At 39.7% G+C, this 7,976-nt stretch overlaps 1 pseudogene; it reads right to left on the reverse strand.

The window, feature by feature from the left end:
* Positions 1-560: 560 nt before the first annotated feature.
* Positions 561-6,713, reverse strand: LOC123170425 (uncharacterized; annotated as a pseudogene).
* Positions 6,714-7,976: the final 1,263 nt, after the last annotated feature.

Consider the following 7,976-nt stretch of genomic DNA (forward strand, 5'->3'; position numbering starts at 1 on the left):
CTATAATCAGTTTCCAGTAGTGGCAGCGCACAACATCTCCATCTGTGAGGTGGGGATAAGCGTCGATGGGCTAAGCGGCACAACTCACATAATGTGCATCGGCTACGTAGCGGTTGGAGATGGAAAGATCCCCCCGCCTAAAGTTTTTATTTTATTTTATTTTTTTGCAGTGTGCAAAATCCCCATACTAATGGGGAGAGGGGCTGATTGCTGGGAGCTCCATTCCTGATATTTTAGGGGATGGGTTCGTGTAACTCTCAAGGCTGTATCTTTTTGCAGTCAAGTGTTTTTTTTTTTGGATGACTTTGAATGCTCTTAGGACACCCAGACCGTGAGATAAAATGGGATGAAAGACAATAGAAATCGAAGAATACAAGCTAGATATTTTATGCATGCAAACATGACAGAGTTACTTGATTCCCATCAGATTACTTGATTTTCCAACAGACTACTTGGTTCAGGAATTCAACAGCTTACTTAGTTCAGGAATTGAAAGTCTAGCAAAAGGTGAGACGCTTAACGACACGCAGCTCAAAAGGTGAAAATCCCAATGACAACTCCTAGGGACCAGATCCAGCACCCCTCCCCTTGCAAGTCTGCAACACTTGTAGGCCTTGGTGCTTCGAGACATCTTTCATGGCATCATAAGCTTTCCTGTATATTCCAATCAGAACCATGAGAGACATGGAAACACCACATGGCGTCTGTCACTTGTAACACTTTTGGAGCAAATGCACAACAAAAAATGTGGACAAAGAAAAGGCCGGGCATATTTCTTTTGATAAAAAACGGCACAAAAAAAAGGAATCATCGAAGTTCATACACGAACTGAAAACTAAACAGAGCTTAATTAACATATCCCCAACTTCTCAAGGTAAAGACGTGTATCGACGGCATAGTTAAGTGACCAATGCTATAAAATCTAAAAATCTATTAATACTATATAGAATGTATAACTAACGTTAAGATGTGCTGAGACATGGGATTCAGTATACGTCTAGTTAACGACCAATAACAAAAGGACATTTTAAAAATGCATAATGTAACCAATGAGGGTTCTGCCCAAACGAAAAAAACAGCTAGGCGGATGGGATACCGTAATGCATCCTCCATCTCAGTGTTGGCTGGGTCCAACTTGAGTCCATCCAAGAAATGTTCGCTTGCACCCTCGTAATCCTGACGATAGAACACAAGTTAACGGTCAAAAATAACTAGCAGACAAACTGACAAAGAGGAAAAAACATCCGACAGTATCATCTATGTAACCTTCAGCAACATCAGAGCTGCACCCTGCCGGTAACAGGCCTTTGGCCAGTCAGGCCGCAATTTTCTGCATTCACTAGCGTCCAACAAAGCCTTGTCGCCCTCGCCAATGTGAAGCCAACAAAGGCTCCTGTTTGAGTACAATGTTGCATTGTTGGGATCAAACTTTATTGCCTACAATCAACAAGGCATAACAACAGTGAACATAAAATAAATAAATAAACTCTTAGGAATTTTTTTACAGTGAGATTGCAAATGCAAATGGCTGAGCAGATTCTAAATAATAAGATAATTACTTAACCAAACCACGAATGATGAAGCTTGGAACAAAACAGCCCATTAACCCAACATATACAATTACCAAGTATAACACAATGTTGAGGTCATACCATGCGTGAACTGAGAAATAGCAGCGAATAAATTATATTTCAACATGTCTTCCTACAAGTTAATGTCATTATGTTTTTCATTCTTTCACTCATTATACACTACTGGCTCGGTCTCTGAAAAGAGGGCCCAAAAATTATCTCTGAAGTCAAATAGTTCAAAGTATGAACAAGATTCTTGGAAAACTATCAAGAACTACAATGCTAACTTACTATCATTAGATACAAAATAAAATATATTTTATATTATATAAATTTTGTATTATATTGTTGATAGTTTTTCCTATAAACTCGGTCAAATTATGCATATTTTGACTTCTGACAAAGTTTTGAGGCCTATTTTTCATAGACGGAGGAAATTAGCAGTAACTCTTAAACAACAGGTTTATATGAGTATACGACAAGTATGGTAAACAAAACACTAAATTTATTCTCAAGTAAATTCACCATCATCAGATTAACACAACAACAATAATCTGCCCTCATCAAGTTTATGACTTGATGGAAGCACAACAATGCCTTCTCCCTGTGATTTCCAACAAATTCAGCACTCCCTTTATAGGCAGCGCAGACCCTGCGGGTAGGGACCTTACTGTTGCCGCCCTGCGATTCAAAATAACTGAGAGCAGCCACCCAGTACAATGTAAAAAGTTGGGTATTTGAATAAGTTTGTCCAAAATAATACTTCAGATAAATGGATTTCATCCATGAATAATGTAAAACCAGGTCATAATCTATCAAATTAGGAACCTTGCTTCAGGTAGAAAGCTCAGCAAAAAAATAAAAATAAAAGGAGGTACACTATCCATTTTAACACATGGACTAAATGAAAGACTGGAAAAGGAGAATGTAACGAGTAAATGGTGCTTTAGTATACCACAGTGTAGGACATCGCTGCAGAATGATATTCCTCCCCCTTGAAAGAGAAACTCGCAAGTTTCTGAAATCCAGACACTCTAATTTTTCTTTTAGACTCAGACTCGTCCTGAATAATCAAGATACTGAAATTAATGAACATAATTTAAAAAAAAAGAGGTTTTACAGATAATACTCAAGAGTTTTGATGTAAGTGTTTGGTAATAAGGTAGCAGTAGTTATTAGAAAAAAATACGAAGTTTACCTTACATCATTAAAAAAAAAACAGAACTCTACAAGCATCTAGAGTCGAAAAGGTAAACCTTAGATCATCAGGAAGAATACGATTGGCAGCAACATCCCCCATAATGCAATTGACGAACTCAGTTGAAACAACTTTTTCAGACTGAAGTTTCTCTGCAGCATAGGCTGCTGCTCCCTTGCGATCAGCACCAGCCTATCACAGAAAAAGATGTTAAATGTCTGTCCAGAAGATAACCTGGGTAAGTCGGTCCTCAAGATGAACTGGATAGCATTTTAAATTTCTGCCCATTTCAGGAATGAATAGCAACCTAGTGCACCATTTCAGCACGAATTTTTAACTAGTACTCCCTCCGTGCCATAATATAAGTGCGTTTTTGACACTAGTGAGGGAGTAGTTCATTTGGTTGAGTTGACTGCCATCATAGTGTATAACTACATAGAAGTCAGAACACAAGTTGGGAAAAAATGGTTTAGAAAGTGTGTACAGCAAGTAGGACAAATTGCAGCATACTCTTCGGTCAATGTTTACAAAGCAAAGGCCAACATAAGAAGACGAGAGTTTCAACTTAAGGGAGAAAATTTTGTCTTTCACAGCAAACAGACTCATCGAAATTAAAAGATGGCAAGGCTAAGCTGAAGGTTCAATACCTTAAGCAGGAGAAGCATGCAGTTCTTTGAATTAGCATCTGTAGCTGTATTAAGAGGTGACTTACCATTTACCAATTTGTTGCACTGTTGCGGAAAAATTAATTAAGATATTAGTCGTAATAATAATCAGGGGATAAGGTAAAAATGGATACATAGATATCACTAAAATCAAACAACAATCCACACACAAACAGCATTCCCCGCACAAGTATTTCAAAAAATAACAGCATTCAAGGCATTACAAAATACACAAGCACACCATGAATTTATTGATCCAACATATTTGTAGGTATCTAGCATTTAGACAAACCTTGCAATATAAGATAATTGCATCAGGAGATCATTTTTAATGTATTGACATGACAAGATGTGCAATGGTATATCTTGTATTCCATTAGAAGGTAGTCCCTCCATCTGGAATTAACTGTCGCTCAAACAGATGTATCTAGCACTGAACTACATTTAGATACAATCGTTTCAGCGACACTAAATTACGGACGGAGGCCCTTCGTCCCGTATTAACTATCACTCAAATGGATGTATCTAGCACTTAAATACGTACAGGTACACCCATTTGAGTGACAGTTAATATGGGACAGAGGGAATAAGTAGAATATTGCATGCATCAACAACAGTACAAAAAATGATCTATGACTTTAAGTAGAAGTCTATGAAGTCCTCCAACGGTTGTTATGATGGTACAATCTGAAGCTGGGACAGAACAAAAATGTAATCAATAGTTTAGGAGCAGTGATGTCACGATCTTAACAATGTGGAAAATTTAGCAGATTAACAATGGCAGCATGTTTGAGAATGAGAGACCGAATTGTTTGCTTCTTCTCTAGGTTTTTGTTAGCTAGGCCTTACGTTTTTTGCTAGATTTTCACTTTGTTTGCTTTGGCCCTTTGGCCTTTGTTTGAACCATGCGTCATCTTGTCGTTTTCTCTATAAAACAAAATGACACACATTTTGATTTGTGTTTTGAGAAGAAAAAATACTGTGCTGAACAAGTTAGCTAGCAGTGCTCATCATTGAGCTCCGAGCCTTCAATGATTTAAAATGCAACCTTTTCCTTAGCAGAACACAAGAAATTAAAGTTTACCATGTACATCCACCTGTCCGATGGGCAACTTCAGGCAGAAACACATGCACTTACAAACTTACATCTGCATTGTGGCCCAATAAAATCTTCATGATGTCATCATGCCCTTTACTAGCAGCGCAATGAAGTGGTGTCCCACAAGAAGCTACCGGGTCAACATAGGCTCCTTTAGCAAGCAATAGTTTAACAGCTTCACCATTTCCTGAAAAGAGACGCACAAACTTGCTGGATAAGATGATAGGTATTTCTGTGAAATTCTCACTTTGAAAGAAAATGAATCCATGAATTTAGTTTAACAGAGGATAGGTATTTCTTTGGACGATAGCTTTCTTCAGAAAAGTCTAATGCACCTCGCCCTGCCTTGACCATGTGCCATAGATAACAACATGTTTGAACAGGAAGGAATTAAATCCAATACATTCTGTGTCAAGATATAATTTCTTATCAGGCCTCTCATAGTGGGAAGAATCATTAACAAGTATGATACCCATGATACTAGCATATGATACTACCTCCCTCCGTCCCAAATTACTTGTCTTAGATTTGTCTAGATACGGATGTATCTAACACTAAAACATGTCTAGATACGAGACAAATCTAAGACTAGTCTGCACTTTGTTTATTAATTTATAGAATCTCAATCAAAGTTGTGGTTATAATTTAATTGTTATCAAATTTTCTTGATTGACCTGTTGTGATATTGTATTATAATATGATACTAGAACCCACTCCCATATCATTAATTGCAATGGCACGTCATATTTTTCCTTAGATGGCAATGCATTTTACTCTTGTGATGATACTCCCACTGTGAGAGGTCTCATGCATATGAAGAAAAAAGTATAAATCCTATTATAATACTAAACTACACCATAATATAATTAACTTAGAAATTCAAAAGACAAGAAGAAAAACTGCAGTGCACGAATGCAAAACTGAGGAATGTGTTTATAGAGGTAGACCTGATACAGTAGCTTGATGTAAAGGGGAGATCCCATCGTTGTTGATTTTGTTTGGATTGGCACCATGATCAAGAAGATATTTGGCGATACGCACACCCTTACAAAGTATGGCAAAAAACAGAGGTGTTCTACCTGTAAAGCACAGTAATATAGCACTTACTGATGCAAAACCTTTCTGGGTTCAGCAAGGAAATAAGATTTTTTTTCTTTAACAGCGCAACTTTTCATCCCCGTAAAAGAACAGGATAAGTGCCATAAAAGTGCACTATACTTTCTGATAGCTAGCAATGTACTCAAGAATCAAGATGCACGAATTATGCCCATGCTGGGTTTCTATATTATATGTAGTAGAAATGGGAACGAATTTATATGCATGTCTCTAAGATGTAGATAAAAAGATCCTCAAAAAAATTATACTCTCAATGGGGCCTAATTATATACCAATATATACTCCATGGATATGTGGGATTTTTATATATTTTTGAAAAGGAGGTTAACCTCGGCCTCTGCATTACAGTTATATATGTGGGATATTACCTGAAGCTATATGATCATTTAAAAAAAACAGTGCACAGTCATATCTTAGCATTAAAGAGATAAACTGGGTGGCAAATATGCAGATCAACATAGATGCCATATGATCATTTCATGAGTGAGCACATGATAACTTTTTTTGGAATCACAGTAGCCCAAAAACAGAAACACGAAATGTATGCACAAAATCCTAAACCGATTAGGGCTTTGGAGGATCCCTGACCTCCCTTGTCGACGCCGTTCACGTCAACCTGCAGCTCCTCGATGAGGTACCTGCACACTTCCAACCGCTCTCTGCAGGCAGCAACGTGCAGTGCCCCGAGACCCTCCAGCAACCCGGCATCTTTCACCCTCAGCGCCTCTACCGTCTCCTTGAGGCGACCCCTGCCGCTGTCCAGCCTCACCAGCAGACCTGCAGCGGGTTGGACGCAAGCAATTTAGCACCCAATCTCCCAACCAAGATCTGAGATCAGGAGAGCGCCACGTACTCTTGAAGCGGGGGATATCTCCGTCGGACGCCGCTTGGAATATCATGTTCAGCATCTTCCCGCGGACTGCGGCACGAGAAGCAGCGTTAGCGTTTGGGGCTGGGGTTAGCGATGAGATATTGGGGTTGGAGTTGGAGAGGCTTTGGGCCAGGGATGAATTGTGAAGGACGCGCTTACCGGTGAAGCGAGCAGGCGAACGCGGCGGCTCCATGGCGCCGATGGAGGATAGGAGATGGTAGGGTTTTTGGTGTGTCTGTGTGGGGGTGGGGGAGGGCGCGTTCGGCTTTTTGAAAGGGAGAAGCCGAGAAGGCAGCGAGGAAGATGAAGTGATCCCGCGAACGGAGAATGTGGGCGGAGATAAAAACGGCCGTCAACCACGAGGCCGCCCGCCTGTTCCACTCACCGGCATTGAATTGTAGCTACATCGGCTCCCGAGACATATGCTCTCGAAATTAACAAAATGTTCTAAATAAAAATTGAAATGTGCCAAAACAAACTGAAAAAGTTTCTGTTGCACATGTTCGGGTCTTTTTCTTTTTGCGTCTTAATAAAAACAACAATTTTAGTTCATTGAAGAAAAAAAGCTTTGCTATTTTGTTTTTCGGTTTTTCTGCAAGTCCGAAAATTGGCATTGTTTAAATAAACTACAACTATATTAACCATCTGAAGGGCCATTACCTTGGACAAAGTGCAGCGATTATATTAAGAAAGAAGATGGGGGAGTTTGATGTTGTTCATTTCAGTCATGAAAGAAGAGAGAAAAACGGGGCTTCGACCTACGAGCACACTCCAACTAGCTCAAGTGTGACTTTCGCTCGGGTGTCCTCGATCACCTATCAGGTGGTTTCGACTACACATGGCATAGTATACCGGCTCGTGGAAGGTCTGGAGGAATCCTTCTTGGGATACTGACGACAACCATGGACTTGTTGGCTTTCTCGATAGGTGAATTTCATATAAAATTTCACCTGAGAAACAGAGCTAATAATTTTATATGGACTCTCGTCGCTGTCTATGGAGCGGCCCAAGATGAGCATAAGGGGGTGTTTGGTTCAGAAGTCCTAGGACTTTTTTAGTCCCAGGGACTAATCAAAAAAGACTCTCTAGTAGAGTCTTTTTCTAGTCCCTGTAGAAAAAGTCCCTCCCGTTTGGTTCCTAGGGACTTTTTAGGGACTTTTTCTAGTCTCTGGGACTAAAAAGTCCCTGAACCAAACACCCCCTAAATCAGCTTTCCTTCGGGAATTGGTAAACCTGGCTAAAGATAATATGTATCCAATGCTTATTGGAGAAGACTTTAAGTACCAGGAAGAGAAAAATAATGACCGTTTTGACAGTCATTGGCCTTTCCTATTCAATGTTGTGATAGACAGTTTGGATCTTCGGGACGTCAATATGTCAGGGCGGCAATTCACTTGGGCTAACAACCGATCTGTGCCGACATACAAGAAGCTCGATAGGGTACTCATGGATACCG

Source organism: Triticum aestivum, chromosome 1D (assembly GCF_018294505.1).
Source record: "Triticum aestivum cultivar Chinese Spring chromosome 1D, IWGSC CS RefSeq v2.1, whole genome shotgun sequence".
NCBI classification, from domain to species: Eukaryota; Viridiplantae; Streptophyta; class Magnoliopsida; order Poales; family Poaceae; genus Triticum; species Triticum aestivum.